Genomic DNA, 18864 nt, shown 5'->3' with positions numbered 1-18864 from the left:
AATTCTAATATTTCTTATATAGTTGGAGAATAGAGTTAATACAAATGGCTGAAGTGATAATCTGTGAATTTCACTTGTATAAGTTACTTTTTTTTACTCTTCTATCCAAATCAATTGTGAGTTGGATGCATATTTAATATTTTCAAAAGAAGAATTGGCAGTGAGTTTGTTCTGTTGGCATTTTTGCTTAGACATATGCTCTATCTATGCCCAGAGATGGTATTATTTTTACCTTCCTGTCAGCACACTGATCTCTTTTATAACAGCAAACATTTCAAAATATGAACTTTTGGGATTTAGTTTATTCATTTTAAAGCAGTCATCTTTTAAACTTGTATTCATTTCCCTTGATATATGAAGTCTGTAGATTCTATGCTACTTAGGATTTGTAAAGCAATTATTAAAAGTCTTTGATATTTATAAAGGATCTGAAGCTTTCAGAGTGATTAATTATTGATTACCCAAATGAATCAACCTATCAGGCCATAATAAATATTTAATATTTTCTTGGAATGAAGTAATGCATTTCATGAAGTTTTTTCATTATATTGTTATTCTGGTTTTAAAATTTCTCACGTGTTGTTTTGCAATTAGATGTAATCTGCTTTTTGAGAACAGATATTTTTGGTTCTTATAGCATATTTGTTATTTTAAATAAACCAAAAATATAACATAGTTAATAACCACACATTTCTCATTTAAATCTGAATGGTTTTAAATTTATCTGTTAGGAATTTTTTGGTGTCTGATATTTATAAGCAAGAAAAATATCCTTCTTTCTCCCTTCCTTCCTTCCTTCCTTCCTTCCTTCCTTCCTTCCTTCCTTCCTTCCTTCTTTTTCTTTACACAAAAACAGGTTTGGATGTTTTCACTGTTCTAACAATGTCAATCAGTACAAGTCAGTTCTCAAAAACTGATTGGTTCAGATTAATATTTGTAAGAAATTTGTTAAGCACTAAGTACAAAGTGCTGTTACCTGTGTTTATGGAATCAATGTCTCCATTAAAAAACTGCTGTTCAGGGGCGCCTGGGTGGCGCAGTTGGTTAAGTGTCCGACTTCAGCCAGGTCACAATCTCGCGGTCCGGGAGTTCGAGCCCCGCGTCAGGCTCTGGGCTGATGGCTCAGAGCCTGGAGCCTGTTTCCGATTCTGTGTCTCCCTCTCTCTCTGCCCCTCCCCCGTTCATGCTCTGTCTCTCTCTGTCCCAAAAATAAATAAACGTTGAAAAAAAAAATTAAAAAAAAAAAAACAAAAAAAAAAACTGCTGTTCAGTGATGGAAACATGGACCTATTCAACAATGAAAACCTTTACAATGCAGCAACTGCATTCAAATAGTAAAACACTTATGATATATTCTTTGTGTGAACAGGTCCAAGAGTCTTTGAAGAATGTAGTCACATTAGCAGCACTACCCATACACAATTAGAAACTGTGTAAATATTCTGTGCGCTATGACAGATTAGGATGTAACAACAAAAAGGACATAGTTCCTACATCTCAGAGCTTGTAGTGTGAGAGATAAGTGCAAAGCCAATCACATAAAAGTGCTGTGATAATGAAAACATCCAGAACTAAGGCAGTACATAGTGAATATATAACACCCTATGTGTTTATGTCTATGTATGTGGAGAGGGGATAAGTAGGAATTTGCAAAGTGAATAAGTTGGGAGGAAAACATTTGTAATAAAAATAGAGTCCATAAAAATGCTTAGGGTTTTGAAAAAGGTAGTTGGAAGAGTGGGATGAAGGGGAAAGAGAATTATGTTAAAGAAACTGAATAAATAGAGCTTTAAATAAACATTGATGAATAAACAAATGAAATAGTTAAGGGTGTTAGACCAAGTGAAAGAATAAGAACTATGAAAAAATGCAAATTTTTTTTTAAAAGAATGGGAGGAAAACACAGAATAATGCAAAATTGGAAATTAAAACACTTATGAATTAAATGTTTAAAAGGTAAATGTGAAAATGAAAGATAGTGACTGGAAAATGTATTTCTATGGGCACTCTTGAGTATTACCTTAAAAATACATTTCATTGCAATATAAAGTTTAGGAAAAATTGGATAGATTTATTTATCACAGGACTTCTCAGAGCCGTTGATATGTGAATACACACTGTGATTCTTGCAGAAAGAAATATACTATGGCAGCTTTTCCTATATTTCTTGACTACACATTTTTTTCTTACTAGAATTTCCAGGGATTAATATTCTGAGAAACACAATGAAAAATACTATATTAACAGAGATGTATCAAAAAATGGAGCAGAGATGGGGAATAAGAAACCAACTTTACTTGTTTTCCCTGAATTTGACATTAATTCTCCCTGGGCAAACCCCTTTTAGTTTCAGTCACACCTTTTCCCACCTACTTTCCAGTCTGTCATAATTTATTTTTCATATTTTCAAGCATAAAATCCCATTATGTACTATATGTATTCATGTGTGTATATACATGTACATGTGTAAGTACATACATTCATACATATATGTAGTGTGTATATACGATGTATATATATGTGTGTGTATACATATATATATATCTCGCATCTTTGGTTCTCCTTAAAAATCAGTTTTCTGAGTTCAAAGGTAAATAGTATCAACAATTTTGACAGCAGTTAAGAGTAGTATATGACAGAAAATGTAATGAAGACCTTCTTTGGTTTAAAGTAAAAATAAAAAAAATATATAATATACAAAAAATATAATATACAAAATATAATGTGGAAAATGCAGTAGGAATATTCCCTCAGTCTTCAAACATATTACCACACAGAAACTCTTAAGGGATCAATAACCAGAGTGTTTATGCATGCCATATGGAAATATTTCCTCTGCAGTGTGCCTGCATTGCTATTTAAGTGGAGAATAAATGTTATGTTAGCAATATTTTTATATAGCCTAGAATTGTTTTTATTTTTTTCTCCATTGCATCTGGATGGCAAATAAAAGATAAAATTCAGCTAGAGAAAAAGTTATTTATATAATGTTACACAATGATATGATTTTAAATGAAACTTTTACAACTTTACTCTTGAAAGAATAAGCAGCTTTTGCTTTTTCAAAAATAAGAAGTTCAGCACATAGGTAAATATGTGCTCCAACAACAAGAAAAAATATTTTATGGACTGTTATTCTATAACTTTAAGCCAATGCTGGACATAACAATGCATTTTATACACTAAAATGATAATTCAAATAGGAAAATTCAGTAACTTTGGAATTTCTAAAGCTATTGTGCTTGGATGTCTATCCAGAGGATTTTCATAATGCACCAATTTCTTTTTATGACTTTTATCTACCAAATAAGAGTAAAGATGAAAATCATCTTAACACTGTTAACTTTTCACATTATAAAGCACTACATATTATAAAGCATTCTTCTCAATAATAGAATAATTGAAAAACAGGAAATTATAGAAAGAATATTAAAATTGTACACATCCACTCACCCAGTGTTAACCATTCTTAGCATTTGCCATATTTGCCTACACATGGCTTGGATATGCACTGCTCTATTTATCATGCATTATAGACACACAGTTTTACTTTGCAGCACAGCATCACTCTGTATGTATTCCAAGCCACATAACATTGTTGTTTTTTCCCATCAGTGGCACTGTAAGGAGATTCTCATGTTTACTCAGACATAAATCCCATAGTCTACTACATGGTATCCACAGCTTGTTTCCTTTCCTGACTCTAGCAGCCCTTTCATGCTGTCTGTGACTATCACTTCTCTTAGGTAATGTTGTTGCATACTGTGCTGTAATCACACAACAAATCCTGCTCCCTCCTCCATGGGACCCTATCAGAACTGATTTCTTTGAAACTTTTGAGAAGCATCCTTCTATACTCTAGGTGGTAGGGAAGAAAAGACCTTTATCTAAATCCCTAAAATTATGTTTTCCTTGGTGTATTATTAAACTTTTGAGGTCTGGATTTTAATGTTATGCAGATTTTTTTAATAGAAAAAAGGTTTTAATTATGGTTGCAACTTCTTCCCTCCATGAAATGAGAGAGTAGGGCAGGAGTTACATCTAATTGACAATTCTGTGTAGTGAGAATGGCCTCTCCTCTCACACCCTAAAAACTTTGTGACTTTCCCAAATTTATGACTTTCTGGTGCAGAAGTATACCTTTGTCAGTTCTGTACCTCCAGGGTCTAATATCATGTTTGGCATATAATACACCTTGAAAATGTGTTTTATTTGTGTGTATATGTGTGTGTTGGGGTTGGTTAGCATTTGTGTATACATATTTGTATGTGTGTGTGCATTATTTTATTATTGATGATTGGTGGTTATTTTTTTCCTGAATAAATGTTGGTTATATTGGTTAAAAATGTAGAGAGAAATATATATCTTGTTTTAGTAAAAAGAAGCATTGACTCTTGCTAGATGTAGCACTAAATCTTCCTCCAGGTAATTTCCATATATATTAAGACACCAAGGCACTCATATTATGGAGAGAAACGGGGTTCCTATTGTTTATCCGAAGATAGAGCTATAGTACAGTGCAGGTGCAAAGCTATGCCATGATAAGAAACGTTACATAATAAGAATGTACAGCTCCTGCTCAGAGTGAATTACCATTAGGAAAACCCCTAAAGATATTTTCAGTGATGTTGTCCCGTTCATCTTCTTTGAGAGTTTAGGAAAGGGGACATTTATCGAAACCTTAGAATTTGGCCAATTTATTTCTTGGAAGATAGAAAAACTACTCTTAGGAGAACTCTGTTTTACTGAAATTTCTACTTCTCCTTAATTTACTTGACTTCTTTTCTATTGAATAAATTACACTTCACAGAGATCTTGGAAATTCTTTTAATGACTTTGGGATATACAGCTGGGCTCCAACTCATTAAATAGTTCTGTCAACTTCTACCAAATAACTATGTCTAGTCCTTGCCCAATGAGTGTTGGAAAGTTCTAGAACTACCATCCTTTTTGGGGAGTACAAGTGATATATGCTTGTTTCATCCTCAGAGCAACACCAACCAGGGATTTCCCATATTATGCCAAACCCAGCCACCAATTGTTTAAAAGCAAAAAAAAAAAAAAAAAAAAAAAAAAAAATCAAGCAAGTTTCCCTAAACAGCAGACACTGGTCAACTTATTATCTACCACATTTTGAAATTTCCTAAAAGCTATCATGTAAGCATAGATACATATTTTAACGATACATATTTTAATGTTAGCCATGATAAATTACATAAAAGATATAATTCACATTCACAAAATATACAGCTTTCCATTAATAAATATGTATTAGATTTCTTCTATATATTTATAAGATGTCAAGTATTAATATTTCTAAGTTAAATATCACCAAAAAGAGTGTCCTAGTTAATCTTTTATGATTGTAAAAATTAAAGGCAGAAAAGATAAAAAAAAATGTAATAATACTAAAATTTGTCTCAAAACACACTTTAACTTTTACTCAAGTGAGTCTTGATTACTGATTTCATACTTAATAAGGATGAACAACTTTCACTTAAGCTGTTCAGTTATGTAGTGGCTACCCCTGAATCATTGGACATCCTTCTGATTTCTCATCAAGTCATCCTTTTCAATGGGAAATTGATTTTTGCCCCCTGTTATCATCCTTGAATTATCTTGTAGGTGAACCTGAAACTCAGCTTTTTGAAGTCAATCCTGTCAAGGTTAGTGTTGTTTTGTAAGCATTAATGAATATATGAGCACATACTGTCGTCTAACTCTAATAAATAGAGCATCAATGGAGAATCCTTAACTCTAGGAAACAACTGGATACAGGAAGGTCAAAAAAAGGAAGAAGTGGTCTTGCTTTGATTCTAGGCTAATGAATGAATTGGCATTAGAAAATCCTCTACTTGTATGCACCATGCCAGGATCCCTGAGATGGCAACAGTCTATACCCCCAAATGGAATGCAACACACATTTCTGTCTGCTCATATTTTCGGGGCCCCCAATCTGATGGTTGCCAAGCCAACTTCTCAGCAAACAAAAAGACAAACAAGGCAATAGCTGTCCCTGAGAGATAAAGGACCGACAACTAATAAGCACCCTAAAGCTAATTCACGAGTCACAGTTCAAAGATCTAATTCTTACAGATGTTTTTAACCTGACAATCTAAATTTGGAAAGAAAGTGACAATGTGAAATTTTACCTTTCTCTCTCAACCAGGCACCTCTATTCGAAATCTAGGAGGGTTGACTTTGATTAACTTTTGCCTGGGTCTGCCAGTTTTCCCAGGATCCTGTCTGCAGGCTCTGGAGTGAGTGCAATGTCCCAGCAGGTATTATCCTGGTTATGAGAAACTGTAAAGTAAGAAAAATAATTTTCCCTGTCCCCTTTATGGTGAGTGCTTGGCTGAGCTCCCTTTTTGTCTAGGACACCTCGTAAATGGATAAACCTATCTAGGCTAAACGTTCTCCACTGTGGCCACTGTAATTCAAGATTATCTTTGGTAAGATTAACCTGCTCGTTCAGGCTTTAAATGAAATTTTATTCACCTGAGGCATCGCACTGGCGCCTAAGTCCGACTAGGACCTTCCCCCGGAACTAGCCTGGTTTCTGGTTTCTGATTTCCGGGCCGGAACCGGTCCGGTCCTGGACTCGGTCCGGTTTTTAAGTCAGACCCGAGCTGGCTCTTACACCGGGTCCGATTTTTAAGGGGACTCAATTTTTCTTGTGCCAGTTTTTGGGTCCAGTCTGGAAAAAGAAATGGTACAAAAAAAAGTTCTCAAGCTCCTAAGGCAAAACCGTGAAGGATCCATAAGGACTTAGCTACCCCGTCTTGAAGCAGCGAGAAAGCAGCGAGCTCCAGGGGCCCAACAGGTACGTACGGTTGGTTGTTGGATGTTCCCGGGAGCTGACAGGGCCTTGTTAGGTTCCTTCTCAAGGTTACTCACAGAACTGTTGAATGATAAACTGAGGCATATTAAAATTTTTAAGTTTATTTGTGCAAAAATTGGGCAGCTTCCAATATAGCAGGTAGGAAGGAGCTCTGAGGAACTTTGCAAAATGAAAGACTTTTATAGGCAGAAGGGAGCAGGAACAAGGAGGTTACGTTAGGCACAAACAAACAAAAACAGCAAAAAAAAACCCAGATTGGTTATTGCAGTTACTTTCCTTTGGGGAATGGCAGGCATCTAGGAGGCAGATTATTTAAATAACACTATTTAGGTGAATCCTGATTGGTTTTAAGTTTGCTTTTCTGGGAAAGCCAGAACTGTAATTAAGTTAGGTCTCAGTTTGATGGAGTGGGACTTAGCATAAGCTGCCCCGTTTGGAGCCTGTTGTCTGGTTTTTAACACCTATATGGCTTATATACAATGTCATGCTTAAAAGAGAGTTCTTATTACAACGTGTTAGAATGTTAGTGCCTTTTTTGTACGTTTCTGACCGTAATTAGTATATTTTTTTCTTTTAAAGTTTATTGTTTTGTGAGAATATGAAAAAGATCCACCTATATTTTTCTGTAAGACTAGTAGAATTTTCTCTGCATCCTTTATTGATGTATCTGTCTTTTCGCTATCTGGAATACATATTTTTCAGAGATCCTATTTAACTGGTTCATCTCTGAATATTCTGTTGGATTCATCTATTTGTATATTATAGTGTTTCTCAAATTGTGTGTGTGTGTGTGTTTTTTTATTAGAGAAGATGTCGCCTTAGCCAACATGATTAGAAATAGTATTTTCTCCATAATAATTTAAGAAGTGCCTGGGTGACTCGGTTGAGCATCGGTCACACTCTTGATTTCAGCTTAGGTCATGATTCCAGGGTCACGGGATCTAGCTGGATGACAGGCTCTGTGCTGAGCATGGAGCTGCTTAATATTCTCCTTCTCTCTCCATACTGCCCCATTCCCCTATTCACACTCTCTCTAAAAACAAAACAAAAAACCAAAAAACAACAACCAAAAAACTGGTTACATCAATCATAAAAAATGATTATCATTAAAAAATCCTAATTATTTTAATTTAAAAGATATGAATGCACATTTATTTGCAGTCTGTTGAATGAGATCTTAGGCTTTTTCTTTGACTATGGTTTTATTAATTTTGTGTCATTGGTTTTGCATTAATGATGCTTATATCTTTCTTTGAAATAGGGCATAACCTTTTCTCATCCACAGAGTTGAAAAGATTTTTTTCTAGCAATTTACATTTATTATGTTTTTCTAAAACATTTAGTTTTCATGGCAATAATTTTCTTTTTGAACACACATTTCATGGGTTTGCATAATATGTAATTAAACTAGGTAATTATTTAGCATCAATAGGCATAAACAGTTCTGAGTTTTTAGTTTTAAATACAAGTCATTGGCTGTGCCTTTAGTATTCAGACAGCATCAGATGGTATGTTTGGTGGTGAAAGAATTCCTTAAATGGGTAGATTATTTAAGAAAGGATATATGTACTTGTGTTACAATCATCTGGGACTCTTGTTATAATAAAATGGCATATTTCCATGCTGTAGTCCTGACCTAGAAAATCAGAATTTTTAATGTTTGACCCACAGGAAAATTTCAGACTTAACATGAATTCTAGGTGATTCTTCTGTATTATTCTTTATTTATACCAAGCTAATTTATGTAATCTTTTTATATTTTAATATTCTGCAGGGCTCCTCCCTCAATTTTCTTTTCTTGATGTTCTTGGCTAGTTCTGTATATTTGTTTTAACAGATCAAAGTTAAAATTTTACTTTCAAATTATTTTGTTTCTAGTCATAACTGCTTTAATAGATTAATTTGGAGACAGTTAACATCTTTACAATGTAGAATTTTAGTTTCCACAAGCAAGTTATGAGTTTCTATTTATTTAAGGCTTTTAAGTATGAGTCATTAGGGTTTTAAAGTTTTCTTTGTATAAACCCTACACAATTCTTGTTAAGTTTCTTCCTAAATGTTTTATCTTCTTTTGTTATCCCTATTGGAAACAAGATCTATTTATCCATTAAATATTCTAATTCACTTTGGTTTATATATTGAAACCTTTCACTTTTATATTTTGATTTTGTTATCCATCTCCTGATTTATATTTTGTCCCATTGTTTGTAATATATGTTTCAGTGTGTTGTGTTGTGTTTTCCAAATATTTAGTCATATCTACTACAAAGAATAATTGTTTTGCTTTTTCCTTCTCACTATGTTTCTTTCTTTAAAAAAATTTTTTTTAATGTCTATTTATTTTTGAGAGCGAGAGAGAGAGACAGAGACAGAGACAGAACATGAACAGGGGAGGAACAGAGAGAGTGGGAGTCACAGAATCCGAAGCACGCTCCAGGCTCTGAGCTGTCAGCACAGAGCCCGACGCGGGGCTCGAACTCACGAACCATGAGGTCATGACCTGAACCTAAGTGGGAAGCTTAACTGAGCCACCCAGGCACCCCTCACTATGTTTATTTCTTGTTTCTCATTTTAACTGACTTCCAGAATGGTACTCTGCTGTTCTGCAATATGGAACTAGGTCGCCACAGGGACCTTGTTTACTCCTCCTGTCTCTGGCACATGGCTATGACTCTTATCAGTCCCAATTAATCATGCTGGGATCTTACAGAGCTGCACCATTTTCTTCTTGAATATTCTTCCCTGAAGTATGGAAGGTTATATCCTCCCTCAATTGCTTCACAGAGCTTCATGTTTAGCAGACATTTTTCTTAGTTTGTGTTTTGAGTTTGGAGTGGTTTATCTTATTTAATTGAAGATGCTGTATTTTTTATTTTTGTTGAGTTTTGTTTAGAGTATAATTACTTTTATCTACTTAATTGTCACAGGAAATATTCTCCATAAATTTTTTAAAGATATATGAAAAATATATTGTTTGGATTTTAATTTCTTTTTTCTTTTAACATAAATTTACACAGTCAAATATGTAGAATTTTTCTTGGTTTATCAATGTCACAGAAGGTTGCAGAATGTAGTTAATTGCTGAAGCTGGACATGGAAACAGGAATTTGTCATGCTATTCTCACTGCTTTTTGTGTTTATAAATTTTCAAAATAAAAAAAATGTAGTTCTCTCCTTTGAGATCTGTCAGATCTTTACCAAAATTTTCTCCTCTTATGATTTTATTTTCAGTTAATTCTTTCATTAATTTGAATTAATCTTTTTGTGTATTGTTATGTGAGTATATATTTTCGCCCTCAGAGAAGTTTACCAATAATCTCAGCATTATATATTGAATAAACTTCACACACTCTCTGTCATTTTCCCCCAACAGATTTATGATGCTACTTTCATTGTTGTCTAACATCATCATGAAGGTTTGTTCCTGGAAATTTAATTTCATTCCATTTACCTATTTTTCTTTCAATTCTTACATAATCTATTTATAGCTTTTGCAGTTTTCATTATTTTTCATAGCAAATTTCCCTCCTTTACTTTTTATAAGTTTTCTTTAATCTTTTAATCCATTGACACTTCTTGATAAACTTTGGAACCATTTTGTCAGTTCTAAAAACAACCACTTTGGGATATGATTAAATAGCATTAAACCTACTTAATAATTTGAGAAAACTCTTAAAAGTCTTCTCAGCTGGATGCAAGGTGTGGTTTTCCAGTTACTCCAGTCTTGGTTTTAGATGCTTAGTGAAGTTTTATAGCTTTTTTTTTTCATATATGTCCATCATATTTCTTCTTAAATTTACTTTTTAGGTATTTTATACTTTCTATTAGCATTGCAAATTATAGATAAGATAGATATAGGTATAGATATAGATATATTTATAATTACAATTTCTACTTTGTTGGTTTTTCTTGGGTTATACAGCACCAATGACTTTTTTTTAAATGTTTATTCATTTATTGAGACAGAGTGGGGGTGCGGCATTAGCAGGGGAAGGGCAGAGACAGAGGGGGAGAGAGAAAGAATCCCAAGCAGGCTCTGTGCTGCGAGTGTAGAGCCTGATACAGGGCTTGAACTCATGAACCCTGAGATCATGAGCTGAGCCAAAATCAAGAGTCAGATGCTTAACTGACTGAGCCACCCAGGTGCCCCACACCCAATGATTTTTGTAAGTTTCTTTAGTGTGTAGCTCTCTATTGATTCTTTTATCAATTTTCCTTTTGTTGCTAGAAGATTATTTTTTATTTCTTGCATTTACTGGAAGGATAGCCATTTTCAAGGAATAATTGACTTTTAATTTCTTCTTGATATTATTCATTGGGGAAGGGTCCCAGAATAGAATTATATTACAATGATGATACTGGGTAAACTTTTGCTACCTGTTTTAATGGATGTTTCTCTAGTGTTCAGCTGTTAATTATGAGGCTGTAGGTTGATTTCATGTTAACAAAATAATTTTAAACTTTTGCTTGCTAAGATGTTTGTTTATTGTTTTGAAATTTAAATATTTCAACTTTGTCTCATGTCAAAATGTATCTTATTTATAATTTCTTACTTTCTCATCAGCTTTATATTTTATCATTCTTAATTTTATATCTTTATATTTACCCTTTATCTTGATTAGACTTATTAGAAATCTGACTATTAATGCTCTTTTAACAGAAAAAAAATCGTTGTTAGATTCACTATTCTTCTTTTTTTTTTTTAAGTTTATTTATTTATTTTGAGAGAGAGAGAGAGAGAACGTACACAAGTGGGGGAGGGACAGAGAGAGAGGGAAAGAGAATCATAAGCAAGCTCTGCACTGGCAGCACAGAGCCCAATGCAGGGCTCCATCTCACAAACTGTGAGATTGTGACCTGAGCCAAAACCAAGAGTCAGATGCTTAACCGACTGAGACACCCAGGTGCCCCTCTGTTACTCATGTTTAATTTAGTAATATTTGCATTTATCTTTCTTATTTCCTTTTGTATTCCTTACACTTTTTTATGATCCTCTTTCCAACTTTTTGAGTTGAGCATTTTGATATTTGCTTTCATTTTCATTTACTTATAGTATGATTTTGGCCACAAACTGAACACTTTGATAGTTAGCTTATCGGTTACCAAGAATTAGCCAAGAATTAAAGATAACCTGTCAAGTATTAATTAATTTAAGAAATCTTTATTTGGACTCTAATGTTAGATTTTTCTCTTGAATATTATCATTAACATACATCTAGTATTGAGTTCTCTGTCCAGCTACTAGAGGACACTCTATCCTTCCATACCTATAGTTAGAAAGACTAATTATTGCTGTGATAACACTGTATATTGATCAACTGCAAACTGGTATGATTTTTCAGCACAGAAATTTTTTTCCCCATTCAGGGATTAGAAAGTCAGCCATGCAGCTTTGCTTCAGGCTCTAGGTCAAGATCTGCCCTGCTTATAACTGTACACTATCACTTTTACTCAAATTCAACTGGTCAAAGCAGGTTATATGGCAAGCCCAAATGGGGTGGATAATTATTCTCTCTCCACAGGAAAATGATGGCAAGAGCAGGGAATGAAGAAAGAATTGTGAGACAGTAATATAGTTGACCTCAAGCATTATGATGGAACAAATGCTTTACTTTCCTGATCTATTTTAAACAGGAGAGGTAAAGACCAAGAAGGCTAAGCTTAGAGTTTAGCAAAGAATCCGATGAGGCACCTGCTTATTATAGAATTAAGGACTACAGTAATTCTTACTATAATGTGGTTTAGTAGGGAAAGAGAGTTAATAAGGAAGTCATTCCAGAACCCTAGCTAAAGTACCCAGACTAAATGTTAGTTTATAAACTCAGGTGTGGAAGAAATATCACATTTCTTTATTTCCTTATATTAAACTGTATTAGACTCAGTCCCTATGCTACTTTGGGATTTACATCGCAATCCTAGTCTAAGTTTTCCTCATCTCCTCACTGAAGATTATAAGCAACTTGGGAAATTTATGTGGTTCCCAGAAAGTATTGCAAGGGTCTTTACCAAGCCATCAGAATTACTCCAGATAGTCTTATTATTCCACAAGCAAAGAGTCAGAAGGAAAATACAACAAAAGGTTAACAATAGTTACATGTAGCATGGGGGTGCACAGATGGAAGATGAGATTGGAGGGAGGGAGGGGACATATTTTTCTTTTCTATGTATTTCTTTTCTATGTTTATGTGTAGTTTTTTTTATCATTTTTCTATTCTCAATATTTTTCAAGTAAAAAAGATAAATATTGCACTACTTTCATAACATTGTTATGAAGATTAACTAAATAATACATGTAAAGGGTTTAGCACAGTGTCTGCCTCATAATAAACTCCTTAACCCACTATGTGGGATTTTCCTACTGTTAACATGGTTATATCAGAGACTGTATTTCCTAGAGTATCCTTCCTTGTGTTCTACCAGATTAGAATTGTCTAAAAGTGAAGTTGCATGATATTTGAGAGGCAGAAGTGAAGCAACAACTATGCTCTGAAGATCATTGTGGGTTAGAGATAGGAGGGATTGATGTACTTGGGTGGACAGGATGCATTTTGTCCTTGCTCATGCCTACTCCATGTCTAGAATCTCTTCAACTCTCCACCACCCTCCTAATGCAGAGCAGTGAGACTCACTACAGCATGCTTGATTATGAACTCACAGAGGTAGTGGCCATAGAAAGGGGATCAGTTAGGAAAGAATGGGACACTGAAAATTGAGTTAAGGATTTATAACAGATTCCATTGAAATGAGTTGCCTTGAACCCAAAAAGCCTCTTAAGCTTTCTTCTCTAGTAAAAGTAGCCATTCCTCCCTAGTCTGAAGTGTTTATTTTTCCTTTCCTTGGAAAACTAAAATGGCCTGTTATAGTTGCCTTGTAGGAGATTGTTGATCCTTTTAAATATCTACCTCTACCACCTCTCATTGCTTCTAGACCTATGATTGCACTCAAGTTCTGGCAGACTCCTAGGGGTCAGACACAAAATGTGAACAATGAGGAGGTGCCATAAATACCAAAAGACTTGCTAGATTCTGCCAATTTACATCGACAAAACTTGAGGAATATGTGTGAAAATGGAAGGAATGTTCTATTTAACTTGGCATAAGTTGATATGAGTGCACTAAGCAGAGATTCTGGATTCAGTGTGTTAGCTTGAGTATCTGGGAGGGACTTTACGAGTTTGTTTTGTTTATTGACTGATGTCTGGACCCAAAATTGGACTATACTGCAGTGTACCTAAAATACCAGAATTTCCTTGGAATAACGTAGAAGAAGGTATCAGAAGGCCCAGAGAGATCAGAGTGCTACAGTGGATTTATAGAAGGTATGCTCACCAACTTCTTAAATGTGTCTCTTGGGAAGGTCAGGTGGACCTCCATTCTCCAAGATTTTGAGAAATATATAGATGAAGGAAGCACTGACATCCTGGATATCCCTTGGCACTTTGAATGTAACTATTGATCTGGCTCATGCTACTTTCTCTACACCTGTTAGGAAAGAACGGTACAAGTTTACTTTCAGTTGTCAAGGACATTAAATACTTTCACTGTCCTACCTCAGGACTATTTCAATTATTTAGCCCTCTGTCATAATCTAGTGCACAGGGACCTTGATTGTTTCTCTATTCAACCGTATATTACTTTGGCCCACTGAATTGATGATATTTTGTTTGGACCTGGTAGGCAGGAAGTAGCAACTATTCTATATACCTTGGTAAGACAAATATGTGACAGTAAAGTGGGAAATAAATCTCATAGGAATCCAGGGACCTTCAGCCTTATTGAAGTTTTTAGAGGTCCAGTGGTTTAGGGCATGTCAAAATATCCCATTAAAGATAAAGGACAGATGTTGCATCTAGCCCTTGGTACCACTTAGAAAGAGGTACAATGCATACAATGTTTATCAATTTTTAAATTTGCCATTATATCAATAGAATTTCTTCATATTCCTGAAGAGTATGATAGAAATGCTACATTATATAGATGTACTACAATTACTTAATGACTTATGCTATGAATTACTTATGCTGTTTTTGCCTATTATAAAAATAATTGAATGCAAATATAAGTATTAAATTCAAATCAGTTGTCATCTTTCAGAATCAGTTTTCACTAGGCCAGGTAACCCCTGCATAAATTCTCAGATTCATTTCCCTTCTTGCCTTTTGCTTTTCTAAGTTTGGTAGGACATTCTAATTCTAAATCTTAGGGAGATTTTTCATCTGTTATTGCTAAAAGTAAAAATGCTAATAATATTTTATTTCAAAAGTATATTCTAAAAAATATACAGAATTTTTATTGATGTTGTCAATAATTTGATATGGAACATTGTGGAATGTGACTTAATTATCATTCCAGATCAAAGTCAAATAAAGCATGAAACACTTTTTATACTTTATCATCTTTGTGTGTCTTTTATGTATTCAGGATAGTGGGATAATAAACATTCCTAAATTAGTGATAGAATAAATGCTTTGGTTTATTATAGCTACATTATCAAGTAATACTAGAGCTTAATTACCCATTTCCTAAAATCATTGTATTTTCTGCTGATAGCTGCTTGGCATAGAGCAAAAAATTCTTCCTGTCTTTGAAAAGAAATCAAAGGATTCACATCAGGCATCTAAAACTTGAGAACCTGCAGTGAGAGAATCATATAAACTTAATAAGAAAATATCCTCTGACAAGTAGGATTTCACCCACACAATTGAATGATCATGACAAGCTGTGATCAATAATATCAAATGTCCCTGGGACTGTTTCTTATCCATTGTTATATTTCTGAAAAATGATTTATAGTTCTGAATACAGTGACTTCAAAGCAGATTTGAGGGTCTTGATGAAGAAACAGGAGATGGACTTACTTATATCTCTAGGGCATTAGTACCTAAATATAATCCATGTATAATTTTGCATTAGTGTGGACATCAATGTGTATTTAATTAGAAGATACTAGATAGATGATAAATATAGATTTTCTGTAATTGTTATTCACTTAATGCATGCTACAAATTCATAGTGGAAAAGAATAGAAGAAAAAAACCTTAGAATCTGAAATATGCTAGTTTTGTAAACTATGTACCTTCAGTGTTAATGTTAAAAAAAATCATTGGCATAAGGTAAACTAACATCACCACCTGTAAAAAATATTAAACTACAGTAATATTAATGGTAACTATTAGCTCTATAAGTGGAGAAGAGTAGGGAAAATACACTCAAAATATGTAGTATCATAATAAAATACATTAAGGTACATCAAGATTTCAGTCACCAAGATATTGGTTTCACATGGAGTCATAATTAACTCATATTTGTCTCTTCTGTACAGAAGTTCATAAACAAGAGGAGTTTTCATTCACAACTCCTCTTCTGCCAAATTCCAAATGAAATGAAACCAAAGCAAGCACACTACAAAATTTGATTCAAAGGAAACCTCAGACACTGAAGCCATTAAGCACACATTTCCTAAATAAAAAATGAGTTGTCTGCATGCTGTCTTGACACGGTCTGCAAAGTCTCCCTGAATAAAACAGCAGCTCAGCAGATTGTCAGAGAGCTCCTGAGATAAACAAAAACCAAATCAAACTCCCCTCTTCCTGTCTTTCCACCATTTCAGCTTCATCTTGACAGAAGAAAAATGCTTTTCCACTTTCAAAGAGAGATCCTCAAATATCGCCACACAGCATATGGGCATTGCCTTTGATTTGGAATAGGTTTTCAAAACCTGGGAAGTAATGCACTGACTGTATGCAAAAGATGCCTGACTAATGAATCATTTAGGAGTTTAAGAATTAATTACTTTTATTAGATTTATCAACCCCTGGCAATTAAAATTCAAATTTCAGAAAAGACTTTAGGGTAATTGTAGTTGTTAAGAATAAAGAGTCTGGAATTGAACAGTTGGGTTTAAATACTATGCATACTTGGCTTGTCTGGGTCTCATTTTCTTTATCTTCAGTGGGAATAATGATAATCTTTACCTCACATAATCGTCTTGAGTTAAATTAGTTAATATATTTTGTAGAACAACATTTCATGCCATGTAGTGAATTTTATGTGTGCTACCTTGAACATGGTGATTATTAGAATATTACTATTATAGTTTTGCTTTTTTAAAAATTCCTGGGTATTTTCAGTAACCTGTATCTCCTGCCACTGTATAGCTATCTGAGGATCATTAGCTATGTTCTATCATTAACATAGTTTATAAACCTCTTTCTAGATTTCTAGGCCTATGATAAACAATGTGTATATTCACAGAGATGAGATGGGATGGAAAGTGAGCAGCAGTTGGTGCCCCTAGCTTTTAGAAAGTCCTAGAAATAAAAACTCTGTGCTTCTGTTTTTTTTAATATGAAATTTATTGTCAAATTGGTTTCCATACAACACCCAGTGCTCATATCAACAGGTGACCTCCTCAATGCCCATCATCCACCCTCCCCTCCCTCCTACCCTGCAAAGTGCTTCTGTTTTGTAAGACTATTTACTTACAGGAAAAACTGTGAAGTTAGAAGATTGTTTCAGATTTTCTTCTGTGGTGGCTGCTCCTTGCTATCCCCCTGAAACCAAGGTTTGAAAGATACTACTGTCTTCTTAGAGCCTGTTATGGTAGGTTCAGCGTCTTGACATCAGGGTCCTGCGTCTTGACACATGCTCTGCATCTTTCTCTTGTTCTTCAATTCATTTGCTACTGTATCATCCCCAGTGGAACAAGTGCCCAAGTGCCATGTCTCTCAGAATGTTGCCTTCTCTTAGAGAATGTTGGATTATAATGTGTTCATGCAAAAAATGAATCCCAACTGGAACATTACCTAATTATTTTACCATTCCCAAATATTGCCTCAAACTCTCTCCTTCTGTTCCTTTAACACATAAATCACACATATTCACTAATTTTTTAAAATACTCATTTTGCATGAATTAGAAGACCCATCATGGTCCATCTGTAATTTTTTTAATGTTTATTTATTTTTGAGAGAGAGAGAGAGAGAGAGAGAGAGAGAGAGAGAGAGAGAACACGAGAGGGGGAGGGACAGAGAAAGAGGGAGACACAGAATCCATGAAGCAGACTCCACCCTCTGTGCTGATGCGGGGCTTGGACTCATGTACCATATCACTACCTGAGCTGAAGTCAGACCCTTAACTGGCTGAACCACCCAGGCGCCCCTTGTCATGGTTCATATGTAGAAGATGATGCTTTATCATATGCCCTTTGCATAAATATCTGAGGTCAGCTTAGATGTTACATGGATTATTTTATTACTTGTTGAATCTATAAGTTTATTGTCTGTTGCAGGAATGGGAGAGGCATGGCCCATTCTTACATATTTTAAGATGAAGTTGTCTTAACTGGATCAGCATTTCCCAGTTCATGATTGGTGGTCCTTGAGAAGACCAATGACAAAAAGAGGATATTGTTGCCAAATTGAGAAACACAGCCTACTCCCCAGTACTTTGAGAGATTCATAATGCACATTATCATATTAAAGGTCATGAGAATTTCCATGGAAAAGAAGAATATATAATTTTACTTTAATCTACACTTCCATTGTACTTTGTAGAGTATCCACTAACATATTATGGAACAAGTGTTCCTTGGAATATCCTTTGGAAAAGACTGTTTCAGATGAGAAGTAGTGGAGTATATTCAGATGACTTAAATGATTGTATTTAAAGCAGAACTTGCTATAAGTGAAAAACAGACATGAAACTAGAGTTATGCTTACTTTACAAATTGTTTAAAAATATTTGAGCTAACCATTTATCAGACTTTCCTTCTTCTAATTTGCACTCTTGACTCTATAAGTAGGCAGATTTTGATTTTAATAAGTGATAAGTGAGAGTGAATTAAGATCCACACACCAAGAGAATGGCAAATGGCTCATGGCATAGCCTCTATGTCACTAACTGCATGAAGTGAGAAAATTAGGTTGTCTTATTCCGTGGATTGTACAGTAGCTCATGCTGTGCTGGGAATTAGGCTAAATTAAATCTAGATCACAAAAAGCTTTATATGCTATTAGCAAAACT

At 34.4% G+C, this 18864-nt stretch overlaps 1 long non-coding RNA gene across 1 annotated transcript in view; it reads left to right on the top strand.

The window, feature by feature from the left end:
• The first annotated feature begins 6593 nt into the window (after positions 1-6593).
• Positions 6594-18864, top strand: part of LOC123590602 — a 28625-nt gene continuing 16354 nt past the window's right edge. Inside the window, exon 1 of the long non-coding RNA XR_006708863.1 lies at positions 6594-6823. This is a non-coding gene — a long non-coding RNA (uncharacterized LOC123590602). The remainder of the gene's footprint in view (positions 6824-18864) is intronic.

The sequence above is a fragment of the Leopardus geoffroyi genome, chromosome B4, assembly GCF_018350155.1.
Source record: "Leopardus geoffroyi isolate Oge1 chromosome B4, O.geoffroyi_Oge1_pat1.0, whole genome shotgun sequence".
In the NCBI taxonomy this organism is placed as follows: Eukaryota; Metazoa; Chordata; class Mammalia; order Carnivora; family Felidae; genus Leopardus; species Leopardus geoffroyi.
This window is presented reverse-complemented; position numbering and strand designations above follow the sequence as displayed.